Source organism: Mytilus trossulus, chromosome 12 (genome assembly GCF_036588685.1).
Source record: "Mytilus trossulus isolate FHL-02 chromosome 12, PNRI_Mtr1.1.1.hap1, whole genome shotgun sequence".
In the NCBI taxonomy this organism is placed as follows: domain Eukaryota; kingdom Metazoa; phylum Mollusca; class Bivalvia; order Mytilida; family Mytilidae; genus Mytilus; species Mytilus trossulus.
In genome coordinates, this window is record NC_086384.1 from 40,278,712 (window position 1) to 40,297,200 (window position 18,489).

Sequence of the window (18,489 nt, forward strand, 5' to 3'; positions counted from 1 at the left end):
TAAAATGCTCTACCTATTTTAACATATGTGTAAATAATTGAGCACATCCAATTATGTACACCTCAACAGTAACCTTTACTTTCTAAATACAATTAAACAAATACAAGTTTGATACTGAATGGCGCAGTGACAAACTCGATAATACTTATACAACTTACACAAAATCCCCATTAAAAAATTCAAATTAATGCGCAATCTTCAAATTCATTTCGGATACCGCACATAAATTCATATACAATTATGTCAGTTCATGGAATGCGGTAAAAAGAGGGTACATATTAATTGGAAACCGCGCCAAAAATGTATTGGCTAGAGTTACCTAGCCCTTTTCATGCTTTTCATGCTTTTCATGAACACACACCAACGTCAACCAAACGAAAGATAACGTGATGATAGTCAGACTTTCCTTGTAAAGATATGTTCATCACATGTTTATTATTGAATATAAGAATACTATAATATAAGTCAGTTCATATAATGTGGTAGAATGTGGGTAGTTACATGTAGTATGTAATAATTGAAAACTTCGTCAATGTTAGTTTGCTAGAGAATAAGAGTACACTTTCACTTTCCATAAACATCCAGCAAAGACAAACAAATGCCAGATTACCTTATAATAGTCAGACAGTTCATGCATAAAAATTGTTATTTAAATGTCCATTTCTAAATACTTTAATATTTATTAAATCAGCTTACAGAATGTGGGTCAATTTGAGTAATCGAAAACCTCACAATTTTTTTTTGGCAACAAAAAAATCTGCATTGTCGTTATATTTTGCACTTAAGTGTTACTGTTGTTTCGTTTTTCCCTCTTACAGTTGATGTGTTACCCTCGTTTGAAGTTTGTAACCCGGATTTGTTTTCTATCAATCGATTTATGTTGCCATCATCTATTCATGAACAGTATGTCTTTCATGTAGTAAGCTTTTTGTTGTCATTGAACGGTATCATTGATTTTGTCTAGATAACTCTTATCGAAACAACAGTAACACTTAAGTGCAAAAAATAAGGACAATGCAACACACACAGGAACGAATTATAAGATAACAACTATCATTTTCTTACTTGGTACAGGACATTTTACGAAAAAAAAGGTGGGTTGAACCTGGTGTTATGGCTAGCCAAACCTCACACTTTTATGTTAATGTTAGATATCATATTATAATAACAACATTACTTGACAGGAATATAGTAAAAACGAATTCAAGATTTTTAGAACAGAGAAATAAACAAACAAACAATACAAAACGGCACAAAACACAGCACAATTTAAGATTGTCAAAAACATTACTATTTTTTTTATTTCTATAATACTAGGTCAGTTCATAGAATGTGGCAGAATGTTAGTACCTAGTAATCGTAATCCTCGCCAATGATTATTTGCTAGAAGATAACAGTATCTAGCTATAGACTGTATTAAGAACACCTATTAAAGACAACAAAAAGAAGGATTACTATATTTTTGTCACACAAAATGTATAGAAATTGTCATTTAAATGTCTTTATTGATTACTATAATAATCGGTCAGTTCGATCATGGTTATTAATATTTCGATCATTGTAAATTATATTTGCTTCCAATATAATAAAGGTTTCCGTAACAAAGACAAAGAACAATAAGGAAGTGAGATATTTTCCTACTTGCCATTATTGCATAATGAATCTGATATCAAGTCAATATTAACCGACAATGTTGTTGATGTCTGGATTTTTCATATTATTAAACGACCACGTGTACTATATTATATCTAAATATACTTCTATCAATCTTGCAATTTATATTGTTAAAGAACTAGAGCCAATCCCTGTGTATTTGTATTTTTCTTTTAAAGTAAGATATTCACTTGCGAAAAATAAGCTGTTTTATTTACTTGACTTAAGAATAAATGATAAGATTTAGTTCGATTTTGTTCCTTTAGAAAATTGAGTGCAACCGAGATAGCGCAGATTTTTTTACGGAGATGTTCCTAACTGAGCACGGATATTTAAACACGAACCAGGTTAGCTTATTGATCTTTTGAATAAACAATGTATACATGATTACAATTTCAACACTGTTTTGAGTTCTTGTAGTATGTTTTTATTGCTACAAATATGTATACTGTTATCAACAAATCAATCTCTTTCAGCTTTTGATTTTGTTTATAATGGATGTTTCGTTTAGAACTTCCCTAACAATCCGTGTTTTTTGTTATTGTACCTTTTTTAGTGCAGTTAATGATTCATAAAAAAAAATTATATACATTTATCAAAAACGAAATGATAATACCAATTCCCGTTGGTTCATACTTCGGTAATAACCTTCGCCGGTCAAGTTGTTTTGAAAAAAAACATTCATCTCCCATTTGGTTCTGAAATAACTTTCAGCGCTCACATTTTAGACAAAAATTTGAAACTAGAATTAACAAATTGTCTGTATTATAAGAATTATAAATAAACAAAAATATCACGGAATACACGAAAACTCGAACACTTTTGATAAAAACTAACTTTTTCATGTGAATAATTAAATAATATATTTTTTCTAATTATCCATGATTCGTGATAAAAAAAAATACGGCGTACACATGAAAAAAGCAAAGTTCAAAACAGCTTAAACATAGCCTTGCGTATGTTTGTAAACTGAAGAACCAAACAGCTGTGTTAAGGCACCAAAAAAAATATATATATATATATATACATATGTGGAAAAAACAAAATTGCCCACTTGTGACTTAGTAGCTTCCCATAACTCAAACATCATATAAGCTAGAGGCAGCTGAAGTCTACCGACGTAAACCACAGAACTTCATCTAGGTTGTAAAAATAGCGTTAAAGACTAAACATGAGGGAATCGAATGAGCTTAAAACGTACCGAGACAAGATACATAGAATGGCTTCACATCTCCTGTCATTCATGCATGAGTCGCATTGCGAAGTCAACATCAGTCAAAATGTTCCAATACATGTAGAACATAGTTATACAGATCAAAGTAGCTTTCTGTAAACTCAGACGCATATGAAAGTAGGAATTTGACAATCATTTCAGACTTAAATTAGTATTATGACAATGACTGATATATTATAAACAATATGATAAGTTAATCAGAGTGCATAGAAGTCCGATAAATCGTAAGTACAAAAATATATCTGTTCGCTCATATTGAGAGGAGAATTGTGAAAAGTTAAATTACAAAATTACCAAACGTCAAGGAAAAACTAAAAACGGATAAATTGTAAAATCAAAAGCTCAGACACAGCAAACGAACGGATAATAACTGTCATATTCATGACGTGGTACAGGCGTTTTCTAACGTGGATTAAACCTGGTTTAATAGCTCACATACAATTCCATTATATTGACAATGTATCAAAGAAAGAACAAAGACTAAGACAAATGTAAGAGCAGAAAACAGTCCAAGGCCATTGATTGCTTTTCAACAAAATGCATATTGTTCAAAAGATCCATGCCCTAATTAATAAATATTTCTTATCATGAACTACTTATCGTATTCTAAGTTACGATGACTACAATTTCATGTTACTTGACTATCTTTACTAGACATTTGAACCTGAGGTAGTACGAATGAATGGACGAACGAACAGACGGATATGCATTATACCAATTTGCAAACTACATATATGTATTTCTTAATTATTAGATTACTTGTACTAACATAGGCAAATGTCTTAAAGAGTAGGATAAAGACTCCCTAGCTATGAAAGCAGGTTTTATCTTAAATCAACGAATCTAATTATGATGTGAACAAATAGTATAGCATGTGCTACACTAAAACATCTTGTATATATTCCAAGTATAAAGCAATTATTTCATTTGAGAACCATCATTATTTTTGTGTACACTATCAAAGTGGCAAACGAATACAGTTTTTTTTTTATCTTTTTCAACTTCTGGAATGTTGTCTCGCCCTTTTAACGAACCACTAAGGTTATATTAACAGGGTTGTGACATCATAATGCCACATTTAAGGGCAATAAACGACTATTGTCTTCAGGTGTCTATTTGTATCAGTTTACACGTTCTGCTTTTGTCCCTTAATTTTTCTTGACCAGAGAAATATAACATACAAAAAATATGATATAATATAAACGACATTTTCCTTCCAACTGAGTCGACTTTCGAAAAAAAGTGACACTGCTTTCGCGCAATTCCACTATTGTTCACTATTACTCTAGCTACCAAAACATAACCTAAATAATGTGCTTCTTAAAAATACAATATGACGGATTGAAACAATTAATATTACAACAATGGTGTATTTTCAAGTTTTGAATCTTTATTGAAACTGAAATTACAAAGCTCTTTTGAACATAAACCTTTTTCATCTAAATATTTTTTTTACTAATTATTGATATACATGTATAAGATATAAATTAACAAAAATATAAAATTCCAAGAATGAAGAACGACTGCCATATTGAAAGATGCGTTGTCCTATGTTTAAAATAAGATATGTTTTTTCTCGTAAATATATTTCAAATAAAGCGAAAACACGTATTAAGTAGCATCGCCTTCGTGCCTCCTGATGCGAGTTTGTCCTTCAAGATAACACTATTTCTCCTGACAACTGAAAAACCCTGGTGGTATATTACTAAAAATATAAGTACATCTTAGCAAATGCATTGATATGGAATAAATGACCACTTACCTTCTATTTTCAGAAATAAATCCTGTAAAACTAGAACCGTCACATAACCACAACCAAGAACGTTTTCAATGTATTCCAATTCTAACAGACAGGATTCCACGAAATCGTAAATATAAAAAAAAAATCAAAGCTCGACAGTTGATTGGTTCAATACAATAACAACATTTGGAATTACCTTTAACTATAGAAAAGCACGCCCACATTGCTAATTGTTAAATATATTGAAAAGTAGATATAATGCATGCATTCATTGTTTTTTTGTTTGTATAATTAAGCATCTGATATTTAACACTTAGTTAGCCAAATGCAATTAATTGAGGAATAATATCAAAGGGAATATTTACATTTACCAATACTAATCGATTGGCCTGTTTTCAATAACAGCTATACTACTCTCAATCTATATAAGCTCCTTGTACTGCAAGGAAATATAATGCGCTTATACAACAATAATTCAGTGAATTAATCAAACATTATTTCAGGTTTTACGCTTTTTCATTTAATCCATATAATTTTTGAAAAGTAACCTTTTCAGATTACTTTTAATGATTGAAATCATAGAAGATTTTTCGAATATAATAGAAAATGAAAAAAAAAATAGAATACGACGTCTATTTAAGTATTGATTGTGAAGAGATTTATCGGTGTTTGCCGTCGTATGTGTATGTTTATTTCGGAATTTTAGTCACTATTCGTGATGCTTATTCAAAATACCGACGATTTTCGACTCCAGAGTATAATTTTTATTTATTTTCTACGGTATAAAACTCTAATACGCAGTCAAAAGATGTAAAAATTAGGCTTCAATTAAGATATAAGAATCTGTATTGTCAATGAACTAACTCTCCACAAAAGACAAAATGGTAATAAATTAAACACCTAGAAGTCACCATAAGGTCTTCAACAATGTAAAGGACCATACCACAGTCAGTCATAAAAGGTCAATATGACAAACTTGAAAAAAAGAACAAACGAAAACAAATACCGGCTTCATTTACATACAACCCACTGAATGAAAAACATATATGATAAACAACAACAGACGACAATCACTGTCTAATATTCTCCTGACTTTGAACAGGAACATTTTCCGGGGTTAAACATGTAAGAAGACACCCTGGGACAGTGGTGTTATAGTGTAACTTATGAACAAACTATAAAAATCACCTGAAAAGGGATTAACTTATCAGATCGAAAAGCAAAGCAAAATACAACATGTACAAAGCAGAAAGTAACACATCTACAGAACTGAGATTACTCGCAGTGAATGGCTAGTTTAAAGCCGATAACAAAAAATTAAAAATCATGCATCTTAAAATAAGCATGATTTTTATTGTTTAAGAACTACAGTCTGAATTCAAATGTCGGTTAAATTAAAATGAGATGTTAACTTTTGTTAAATTTCATCCTGTATGAAGTACTGTACCGCATTGTTTTTATATATATATTCATCGTTAGACCATCCGATGACGTTTTCTTTGAAATCTTTAGTCGTTGAATTGCTGTATCAATATTATTTTCTATTTCGTTTAATTTAATTTATTGTTACATCATGTACTACAATGTACATATATAAAAATATGGATAGGTGGTACATGCATGATGTGAGGGATATAAGCCGATAACAGTCCATTCTGTTCAATATTTGACAGAATGGATTGTTAGAGGCTTATATCTTATTTAAAACATTGTTTAACACGTCGATAAAAGGTAAAAGAAAAGAAAAAGCAAGGAAATATTCATTTTCATCAAGTATGAAAATTGCTTTGTGAATTAACTTTCTTTACATTAAAATATATCCTACATGTTGGCCCTTTTAAACAATAACTAAACTTAAAACAAATAGACAAAAAGAAAGTACAGCTGAAGGTAAACAACATTTATTGCTACATGAAGAATTAGACACAGGGTATGCGTATCATGATTTTTACGTGCGCAAGGACTACTCACATTTTTTGCTCATAGTTTCCGTGAATATCATTACATACGGTTTGTGTTTCAAAATGGATAAAGTGATGAAAGTATATTTTAAATGCAAAAACGAAGAAAAAGATGTTGTTGCATGTATTAGTGATTGTGTTGTTTCAAACTTTGGATTAAAATCAAATGTGTATTCAGAATCTATTGAGATACCGTATTCAGTGTGGATTACAAAGAGGATAACGTCAAAGCAGCATCTACTAATGGCAAGTTTTATTTATATTATATTTTAAAATGTAGTCCTCTTCTATTAGTTTCTAATTTTTACTTGGGTTTTATTTTTACTAAGTGAATGAGAAAAGAAAAAGAATAGGATATGAAAACAGGTTCTTGTCGAACCATATCGATTTTATATACGGTTGGTTTATTTCACAGATAAAATGCGGTAATGTCTTCTTTTATTCTACTTTCCATATTCATCGTCGTTCATAAGCGAAGTGTAGCATTATATTCACATTTAAGCAATAATATCAGACTTAAAAAAACAATACTTCTAAATCAATTTAGAAACTTGAAAATTATAAAAACTATTATAGTCCCCTAGTCCATGAAGGAAGTTCACGATTCGCACTTTGTACACGGGATAAGGTTTAGGTTGTTCATGGCCCTGGTATTGTAGCATGATCTATCAAATTTAAGAAGAATTACTTCATTGCTTTTTTTCATTTTTAATTGTAGTTTAAAATGATGTTAGGAAGAATAAGAACAACACCAGATGTCAAATTTGATAGCCTAAAGAAGGATGAGGATAACTCTTTTGAAAAAAGAAATAAATTCATAAAATCCAAAAAACAAGACTTTCAACGAGCATAATCAACTTATTGAATTAGTCTTAACAGAGACAACCCCAAAATATGAGAAAATGGCTGTGATATAAGTATTGGATGTGTTAAAAATTAATTTGAAAGTGATTTTTTCCCCTCATAAACCGTTTTGATGAGTGACAAAGTTATTGTATTGGAAAGTGACTTTAATAAAAATGTTTTTTTTAATTGTCATTTGTTCTTGGGTTGTATTGTTGTTTACAAGATGAGAACAATTCGGGTAATTAACAGTTTTTTTTTTATTTCAGTTATTTGTAATCTCATTTACCTGTAAGAATCCGTTATGCTACCTTTAGCTGTCCAATATTTTTAAGAAAGATGAGGGCTATTCTTAAAAATATTGGACAGCTAAAGGTGACATAATGGTTTCTTACAGGTAAATGATAGTCCAATCACTAAAATAAAGAACAGGTAAAACAATAGAATGACGTCACAACAATGTTTTAATACAAATTAACCAACTATTTATCAAAGTTCAATTAAAGTAGATGTAAGCCATTATGATTGGCAACTACACGGTCTTCAACAATAAAAAGAATTCAAACGGTATAGTCGACTATAAAAGACCATGACATGAAATATTTGAAACAAATTTATTGAGAAAACCAACGGCATAATCTATAAATAGTACAATTTTAGTCATCAATGCTCTTCAACTTTCTGCTCGTTTAGCTTTATAACTATTTGGTCTGAGCGTTACTGATGAGTCTTATATAGAGAAAACAAAAAACGCTTCTGACGTATCAAACTATAAGCCTGGTACCTTTGATAACTATAACAGAACTAGTTATTGTACTATCAACGTATAGTATATATACATTATAGATTTGTATTTATTTCAACACGATAGACAATAACTTATATTTTCGCCTACGCATGCTTCGAATAAAATGTATTATAACAGCCAGTATTGTTAGTACGGATTATTTCGTTCACCTTAATTTTTATATGGCCCATTTTAGCGAGAACTTCCCACGTGTAAAAATCTTATATTTAGTTTGATTTAAATGGAAATGAATATTGTTTCAACAAACAATAGTGCATTTTTTGCGAAATCTGTTAACGGATAGAAGTGTTAAAAGATTAAGAAATCCAGACAAACTGTCAATATAAATCAAAAAGAACAGTTCTTATTGCAATTTTTAGATTAATACTGTAGATTTGGATATGTTTAGAGTCCCCTAATTACGTTTACTAGTTACATGTCTGAATAAACTCATCATAGATACCAGGACTAAATTTAGTGTATACGTTAGACGCGCGTTTCGTCTACAAAAGACTCATTAGTGACGCTCGAATCCAAAAAAGTTAAAAGGGCATAATAAAGTACGAAGTTGAAGAGCATTAAGAACCAAAATTACTAAAAGTTTTGCCAAATACAGCTAAGGTAATCTACGCCTGATGTAGAAAAGCCTTAGCATTTGAAAAAATTCAAAAATTTGTAAACAGTAAATTTATAAATATAACCATATCAATCACAATTCATGTCATCACAAACGGTGCTGACTACTGAGCTTGTGATACCCTCGGGGAAATGATATTTCGTTTTTGCAAATATGCTTTGCCTGTGTGCCTTTTAATGTGTCATTCTTGCATGGGACGTGGCTATTCACTTATGCTTCTTATACATCCCGTCATTGTGTTATTGTGTCATGTTTATCTGTATATCCGGGTTTTTTTTTATAGTTATTAAAATAAAAACACAACATTTACTGCTTTATCCCTATATTTGACATTTTTACCTATTACATGACTGTCTATTTGATTTGTTCAACGATCGTTGTCAATACAATGAAATTTTATACCAATGTCAGTTAAGCTGGCTTTATAACCTCGGAGTTCAGTATTTTGTGATATAAGTTTTTTGTAGCAATCTTCATTCTGTATTCAAAGACCTTCACTCGTCTTCTAGTCTCGTCTACGTCACCCATGATGGTGTATGCCTTTGAAATAATCAATAAAGTAAAAAGCATATGGTTTAAGTATGAAGAATACGAAAACGCAAACCTCAAGTAAAAAGCTACACGACAACGCCGCTACTGGGTTTATTTAATATGTTGCCAACGTACATACAAGAAATACATATGTACATACATGTATACACAAATATATACGTAACACAACATATAAAAATCAAACAGAAAAACAACAATTCAAGTCAAACCAATTGTATCTTATAAATAATAAAAAAGAGTATGCTTATTAAATACATTAAAATTTATCAAGTGATTTAGAACCGATCGCTATGGCGCTGATGTGCTGAATGACAGAAACCCCTGTTTAGGTTGGAAACTGACTACACGACAGGTACGCCACCTATAAAAAAGATAAGAGAAAACCATTTCAATCTAATGCACTACGTTCAACAGTATGCAATTATATTATTACGTAGTTACCATTCTTCTATTAATCTAGCTCAGTTGCTCCATATATCTCGTATCACGGCCTTGAGACCAGGCATTAGCAGCGACAGTACAATGTCAGAGGAGAATTTATCAGCGACGACACAATGTGTGAGAAGACGTTTAACTTCAAGCTTGCTTTCGTCAAGCGTAAAACTGTGTTTGAGGCTGAAAAGACCAGTAATATAACGATAAATAGATAATCAATTTTTCTACTTATAGATGTCTTAACATATCAACCCCTTGACACGATGTGAAGCCTTTTGATTATTTAGCTACGCTTACTCGCCAAAAAGATTCACATTGTGCCTCGCAGGAGATATTTTACAATATCAATGTGTAGAAACCCCGTTAATTTATACGTGTATTCATAGGCAGATGGTTTGAAAAGATCATTGCTTTAATTTAATAATGTGGGAATTATACGGACTTTAAGTTCTGTATTTTCATGGATATGACATTTAATATTGTTATATTTTTTACATTTGAAAATATGACTCCAATATGTGATATTTAAACTGCTTGATAACGTCTCCTCACACATTGTGACGTCGCTGATACCTTCTCTTCAGACATTGTGTCGTCGCTGATAAAGTCTGTTCTCGTCTAAAGTCCGTGATACGAGAATTATGTATCGGTGTCGCACTTATCAAGTGGTCAAATTCCGATCGGTCATTCAGAATGACAGCACCAAAGCGATAGGTTCAAAATCAGAATTTAAATTGTTATCATTAAAAAGATTAGATTGGTAGGACTGGTGGGTTTGTTTATTCTGTTTTTTATATACATGTGTATGTATACACATGTGTTTTGTAATATTTATGTGTTACATATTTAATAAACTCGGCAGCAGCGTTGTCGTGTAGCTTTTAAATACACTTAAATCATGAGCTTTTGTACGCTCTCCGCACTTTAACCGTATGCTAATTTTGTAAATGTTTCTGGCATACATTATCATGATGACTTACACGAGACTAGCATTTTGGAGTTATTATCTTAATCACTATAAAAGCAAACAAATTACCATGACACAATAACATAATGAAGTATACAGCCACGTAACTTGCAAGAAAGAACACACAAAGGCACACATATAAAACATATTAACAAAAACGAAAGACAAGAATACAAAAATTATCATAGAACAAGAGAACAAACCTATCAGACTTGGAATGTTCAAGTAATTACCAGTAAATGTATTAAGGGGACTCTGGATATATCCAACTCTACAATATTAATCTAAGAATTGCATTTAAAACTGTTCTATTCATTGGATATTGACAGTTTGTCTGAACTTGTTAGTCATGTCATTCTTTGATCTTATACCAGATTCCGTCAGGTATTGCACTTTTGTTTGTTTAAACAATATCCTTTTCCAATTTTAACAACACTAACGTGTGAAGTTCTCTCTAAACAAAGTATAATGCACTTAAAAATAAAATAAGAAAAATAATTGCATGATTTTTTTTCATATTTACCTTCTTATGTATGAAAAATGAAAGCAGTAACAAATTCCTTTTTTCAATAATTAAACCATAAAAAGTATTCAAAACTCGTTGTTATGCATGTGCAAAGGTTGAATTTATCGTACGTTAACTACGAACTGATCTCTACGAAAGATTTTATCACTTCAAACAAATCAAAGTATCTTTACTTAGCAAATAGTTGAAACGTTTATAAATTTATTCTAGATTTTTTTTCGATTATCTCTCTTTTTATTTTCTATGTACGTGTAATTCAACTCGATTTTAGAGCGTATTCTATTTGATACATGTACTTTAAAGACAAACAGAGAAAATTAACAGCAATATCAGAATAACTATTGTCATGTTTGTTTCAATATAAACAAAAAATATGATACCAAAGGATTTAAATAGTCTATTCGTACAACGCATCGTACAAAAAAGATTGCACGCATCTGACATCGTACAACGCATCGTACAAAAAAGATTACACGCATCTGACATCGTTTGACGCATCGTACAAAAAAGATTGCATGCATCTGACATCGAGCAAATGGACAATCAAAATCGTTTCGAATGAAATGTGTTTGAATTATGATCTAGTTCTCGGTCCAATACTTCAATCTGTCATGGTGAATGCAGAATAATTGTGAAATCTATCGACAAGTTATCTACGAGAGAGTAGTTTCTCTGAAGATAAGTTTTTTTTCGCTGAGATTTCATACAAATCCCATTCAGCATTTGACAGACATTACAATCAAAAGTATACGTATGAGCACTATATTTGGTTATAGAGATGAATAAAGGAAGATCCAGTTCTTCATCTTCAGTTGAAATAATACCGGAATATCAAACTTACCTTTTATTATACATGTAGAGGTGTTCTACTTTTGATATGTGACAGGCAGTAATAGAACAATAAAAAACAACTGCATCCTCTGAGATTTCGTGGTAATAAGCTATCCACGAGAGTGGAAGGTTGTTTTTTCGTAAACCGACAGAGTCAAACACAAAACTTAATTTACTGCTTCTTTGTCAAGGATGCGACATTGAAAAAGTAATCACAAAGAATAGTGAGTTCGAAAGCTAAATAAAGTGTTCGGGTAGAGTGTCATGTTTTCCTGCGAACGGCTACCTAGCGAATTAGCGCATTAAAAATCATATCAGTCTAATGCAAAGTACGGATTATTTTCCTATCAAATTCTCATTATAATGTCATGAATATTTATTCAGTTTGACACTATACAACAGCCCTTCATCTAACCGTTCTGCCATACAGTTGCATAACAAAAAATCCCTTCTCGTTTTACAATGAAATAACAGGTCAATTTTTCTAATTTTTTTATTTTTTTTTTATTTTATCCAAAATAGATAACTTTTGTTTATTACTTAAGTATCATTCAATTTGCAACAATATAAAAATTAAAATCACCAAAATACTAAAAAAAACCAATGGAAACTCAAAACGGATAGTCCCAAATCAATTTATGGCAAAATCAAAAGCTCATACACCTAAACAAAAGGATAACAACTGTGTAACGTACAGATAAATAAGATCGGGAACCAGTCTAAACGATAGTAGGGTATGACCTCCTGAGCACCCGAGAAACCCCAAATTGTGTTCAGCCGGGTTCGAATAGCTAAGTGTTTAGTTTTATATGTTGTGATTTGTAGACTATTGTTTGTCTTTTGGTTTTTCGGTTTTGGCATATAGTTCGTTTTCGACTACCTAGCTTGAATTTCCTTTTGTTACATAAATGTATACGCCTTTCTCTCTTATATGACAAATACTGATACGCCTTAGATAGCCACATAATATAATTTGGAGGGATTAAACATTTTTTTCTTCGATTAATATTATCTTGATACTAACAAAATATAAACAAAGCCTTATATACCTATATGGAGTTCTTTTCTTTCAGAACGACAGGTCATTCTTTTTCAGAATCAACCCGGACGATACCATGTTTCAATGGTATATGCTCCAAGGCATAAAATAATGACCTGTGTTAGGTCAGTATTTTACTTGATAAACATGCAATCTATCAGATTTACTTAAAAACTTTATTCGTCTAAAAGTTTTTTGTTGCCGATTTGGAAATTTATTTTTCAAAGTTCAATCGATGATAGGTGAAAAAGAAACCGTAATTGTAATTTTAGAAACAAATAACGTGAAATTTTGTTAACTTATCGCTACAATAAAGAAACATTATCATATATGTCAGATGAATTTTAATGAAGACTTTCATACAATAAATCAAGATTTTAACATATTCGTGTGTAAGATTTTAAAAATCTTACTGAGTCAAACTGAAAAGGTTAATTGATTATTTGTTGCTTGCTCTACGTCCAGTGGCAAATATTGCATGCATGTTCAGAACTATACACACCAAATAAGAAATCATATGGTGACATACATGTATTTATACTCGTCTTCGTGTCAGTTCTTAACATTTTAAAATTCATGTATACCTTTTACTCTATCAAATGATCAACTAATAAGATAATCTTATATTCTATTGAATAACATTATTGTAACTTACGAAGGATCGGGTGCGGAGGGTATATACCTATATCCTGATTATCTTGTAATAAAATGTATTGCTACTCAAAAGACAATCTTTCTGAATTTTTGAAAAAGTAAAGTTGTTAAAAAAATACCCACTTTTCCTCGATGGAAATAACATAACAAAAAGAGAAAAAAAACATACCTCCTCCCCCTTTTCATAAGCTAAGTGATATAATAAATTACTTACAATGTGTCTTGTATATGTCATAAACTGTTATCGGATGGTAACAATACATTTGTGTCTTACTTCATGCAGTAATATTTTTATTGTGTATGGATAATAATTTTTAAAAGGTTTATATCTAAATTATTTAGTGAGTTTTATTTGACATTCTAAATAAGCCGCAGGGCGTATTAAAACCTGAACGCATTAGAAAGGAATATCCCACTTTAGTGTTGTCGGTAAAATAGGATACTAAATTTTACAAATCTTTATAAAATTAATATTTTTTTTACGGTATATAAGTCAGATATATAATGCATATTTTAAGGTTTTTCTTGTCGTAGAACACACCTCGGGGTGTCAGGATTGATCAAAGAAAGACCTCCCTCCGGTCGGTCTTTCATTTGATCAATCATGCCACCCCTCGGTGTGTTCTACTACAAGAAACACCTTAAAATATGCATTATCTATAACATATACTATTTATATTTAAGTTACTAGTAATATTTAATAATTTTCTTTTTCCTTCCCCCCCCCCCCCTGGTTTTGACAATTCACGATATCACGTATTCCTAAAAACTTTATTTCATAAACTTTATAAACTAAATATGATTTCAATATAATTTTTTAAAGTAAAAGTCTTTTTAGAGAATTTGATGTTAATTGTAGATCGTTGATTATTTTTGTTTACTTGACTGCAAACCGTTTTACACCGGACACGATTTTGGAGCTTTACAACTATATTTACCCAGAAACGATTTTGAGCTTTACATCTATAATTGTCTGTTTCTTGATGGGAATCAACATTTCCATTTAATTGGTTTCAAAATACTTTTTGTACTGAAAGAGCTCAGTAGAACGTACGTAGGTTGATGGATCTTTGACTACTTCCTGGTTCTGTTTATGTTTTAATTTACAATGATAGTACGATATATCTGATTACCAGAGAACATGCTGAGGTCACTAATACATTGTAGTTAGGTGTATTTCAGTCACTAATAGTTAGGTGTATTTCAGTCACAAACTGATTCAAACAAATTAGACAAACGTCTTGCTCTGTGGTTGGATAATAAGAAGCCAATATATGTCCATATTTTGGTATCGGATAATGAGATGATTTAATGATAGTAAGTCCTTCTCATAAAATATAGCCTTTTCAAAATGCTTGTCTGACAACAACAGAACTCCATTATTGTTGTTGTGACTATAACGAAATAGGAAGCAAATGTATGCATAGTCATGTCCTGAGGATATTTTAAATACTGAAAATGAAAAGTTGTACTAAGAAAACAGAGAAAAAATCGATTGATTACTGTTTCTGCCCTAAATTCTGCACTTTTATTAGAATCCCTCCTATTTACTAATGAAGTATAAAAAGGGGGGATTCTGAGACAAGTGCATATAAGTTTATTCTATGGTTTCACTGAACAAAACTCTAGAAGTGATTTGAATAATTGGGAAAATTGGTGGTCAAGCTGGAATCACAAAAATAAAAATAAAATGAAATGAAATGTCAATTGTTTGCATCTGTCAGAAATATGCTGTTTAGTGGTTGTCGTCTCTTTATCTGGTTCATAAGTGTTTCTCGTTTTATAAATAAATTAGACCGTTGTTTTTCCCGTTTGAATGGTTTTACACAAGTATTTTTTGTGTTCCTTTATAGCTTGCATTTGGTGTGAGCCTACTAGTAGACTCCGTGTTGAGGACCGTACTTTGACCTATAACGGTTTAGTTTTGTAAACTGTGACTTGGATGGAGTGTTGTCTCATTGGCACTTTTACCACAGCTTCCGATATCTATAAATTATGTTCATTGACCAAACAGCGTCATGTCTACTCCTTTTGTTACATTGCAGTAGTTAATATGCTTACTGATGATTTTGACTGTGTATAGGTTTTTTTTTTGTTCTTATTCCATTGAGTTTTAGGCCTTTTCTATGAATACACGTATTCAACCAAAAATATGAAGTTCGTACTGCAAGCAAAAAAAATACATGCATTATCATCAATTCACAATTATTTTTTTCATAGAAATTAATTTCAATCGAAAATAAAAAGGCAAAGGCAAAATGTAAAAGTGCAACTTGTAAGGTTCAACATGTTTATTGAAACATATACTAGCCTTATTAAATCATAACAGATATACGTATTTATAAAGAATATCAACGCAACAGAGAGAAAAAAACAATCCTCGGAGATGACCTTTTCGAAAGATAACAGGACATACAATTTCTATTGCTAAAAAGTAATTCTTAGTTAGACTAATTAATGGAAGCTCAAAAAGATACAATCTAACTTAGTTAAAAAAAGTTGATTGGCTTACGTTTATAAAAGAAATTTCTTTTAGCCAGGAAGCTTTTGGCGCCGTGTAAGAGTATATACATTTGTATTAAAGCCTTTCAAAGGTAATTCTGTTTTCAGATACTAATTGAAGTCTTACATCGTAATAAAGGCTAATAAATCTCGATATAAATCGCAGGTGTATAATACAAGGAAGTTAAGGAGGGAGAAACATATTTTTTTCACAAAACACACAAAATTAGAAATTAGGTTACATAACGTCCACGTATTGCTTATCATTCAATGTTTAAATCATTAAAATTTTGTTCCAGTTTTTGATTTTGCCATTCGATAAGAGACTTTTTGTTTTGAATTTTCCTTGGAGTTTGGTATTTTTGTGATTTTACTTTTTACATGCAAAACAGTCAAAACACAATTGAAATTTTCCTCGTGTATTAAGTAAGTTTATACTATGATTTCATGCAAAAAACAAAGAGCGTCGTACCACCATAACTTCAAAGTTAATCAATCTCAATCTCAAAGCCAAAATTTCATTTTTATTACATTTTCTTTGTATTTATCTTTGCACTTGTTTGGCTTTATAACTATTTTGATACGTCGGAGCGTCACTGATGAGTCTAAGAAAACAAGACGCGCATCTGGCGTACTAAATTATAATTCTGGTACTTTTGATAACTATTATCCAATCGTACTACTTCTTTTATGTTCATTGTTTGTACATAAATCAGGCCGTGATTATTTTTGATTGAATTGATTTTAAAATTGGGCATTTCGGGACCTTTTATTATGTTTATAACCGACTTTCAATATGCGATATGGAGTTTGCTCATTGTTTGAAAGCCATACGGCGTTTTATGGTTATTACCTTCTATTACCTTCTATGTCATTTGTGCTAAACATTTACGAAACGAAATTTGGACAGGAACCTTTTCATAATAAAAGAAAAAAGGATATAAAAAAGGTTCTAGCAGATTACTTTAACTATAAATTATATATGGTGAAGCGTTTTCGCATCGGAAACTATATCATCTTCTTATTTTCATATGTATATAACAACAATACTGTTGTGCAGGTTCACGTATCCGCGTCTGTTTAAACTAGAACAGAAAAAATATGTTTGTTATTTAAATAACTGTTTGCTTCAGCCTCAATTATCACAGTTTTGCCCTTTTGGTCAAGTCCTTAAGAGATTCAAATATTAAATTTGAACATAAAATATTCTTCTTTTTTTCTTTCAAAATAGCAAAAAAAAATTGACAAGAACTGTTTCGTATCTTTTTAAATATCATGTATACGAGGCTAAGAAAAAGGTGTAAAGCAACCTTCAGGGAGCTATTACTCATGTTTCGAGACTTCTTTGTACACCTGTACTAGTATAGTGTACAGATCAATTGCACCTGATAAAGCATTGATATTCTTAGAGACAGCATATTGGAGACAGCAGTATCTAATAACTGTCTTTTTATAAACACACCCAATGCACTACAATACAAATACAGCACAAAGCCATTAATTGAAAGTTTATATCCATGAAAGATAAAGTTCCGTTCAAATATTCTTATCAGACTATTAATAATATTTATCTAAGTTTGATTTACTACCGATTAATTCATTTATTAAAGATAATATCTATCATACATGATACTTTCATTATCTTTCATTGTAGAGACAAGAATTCTATTCAGACTGCGCCCTGGTCTGCGCATTGATTTCATGTTTATTGATCATAATAATCAAATTTTATTAACTATAAACGATGTACTGCCACGATTCTTCAATGGTGTTATAAATTGACTTACAACAACGTGTTTCTCTATAATTAAATCTTGAATTCTATATAATTAAATGCAGTTTTACGTAACAAATCTTTCTGACACTTATCGCCGTAATAATACCGGTTTGATTGCGAGGTTTTGTATATAATTTGATAATTACATAACTACAAGACAAGACATTACTCAACATTGACCTTTTTGAATTTAATGGTCGTCTTCTCGGTAATTTTACCGATTGACGTTATATTCAGACATGAAGGGCGATGCATCCAAAGCAGGAAACTATTGTTCTGTTAACAGACAAGGTCTTGCTTCGTATTGCACTCATATGATATCTACAGATTCGCATCGTCTGGTATATCCA

The 18,489-nt window shown here is 30.9% G+C and overlaps 1 protein-coding gene across 1 annotated transcript in view; it reads right to left on the minus strand.

The window, feature by feature from the left end:
- LOC134693365 (cholecystokinin receptor type A-like) overlaps positions 1–4,720 on the minus strand; it is a 67,434-nt gene extending 62,714 nt beyond the window's left edge. The window contains exon 1 of the mRNA XM_063554139.1: positions 4,650–4,720. The gene's annotated coding sequence lies outside the window, so the exon portion shown is untranslated. The remainder of the gene's footprint in view (positions 1–4,649) is intronic.
- Between the last annotated feature and the right edge of the window lie 13,769 nt (positions 4,721–18,489).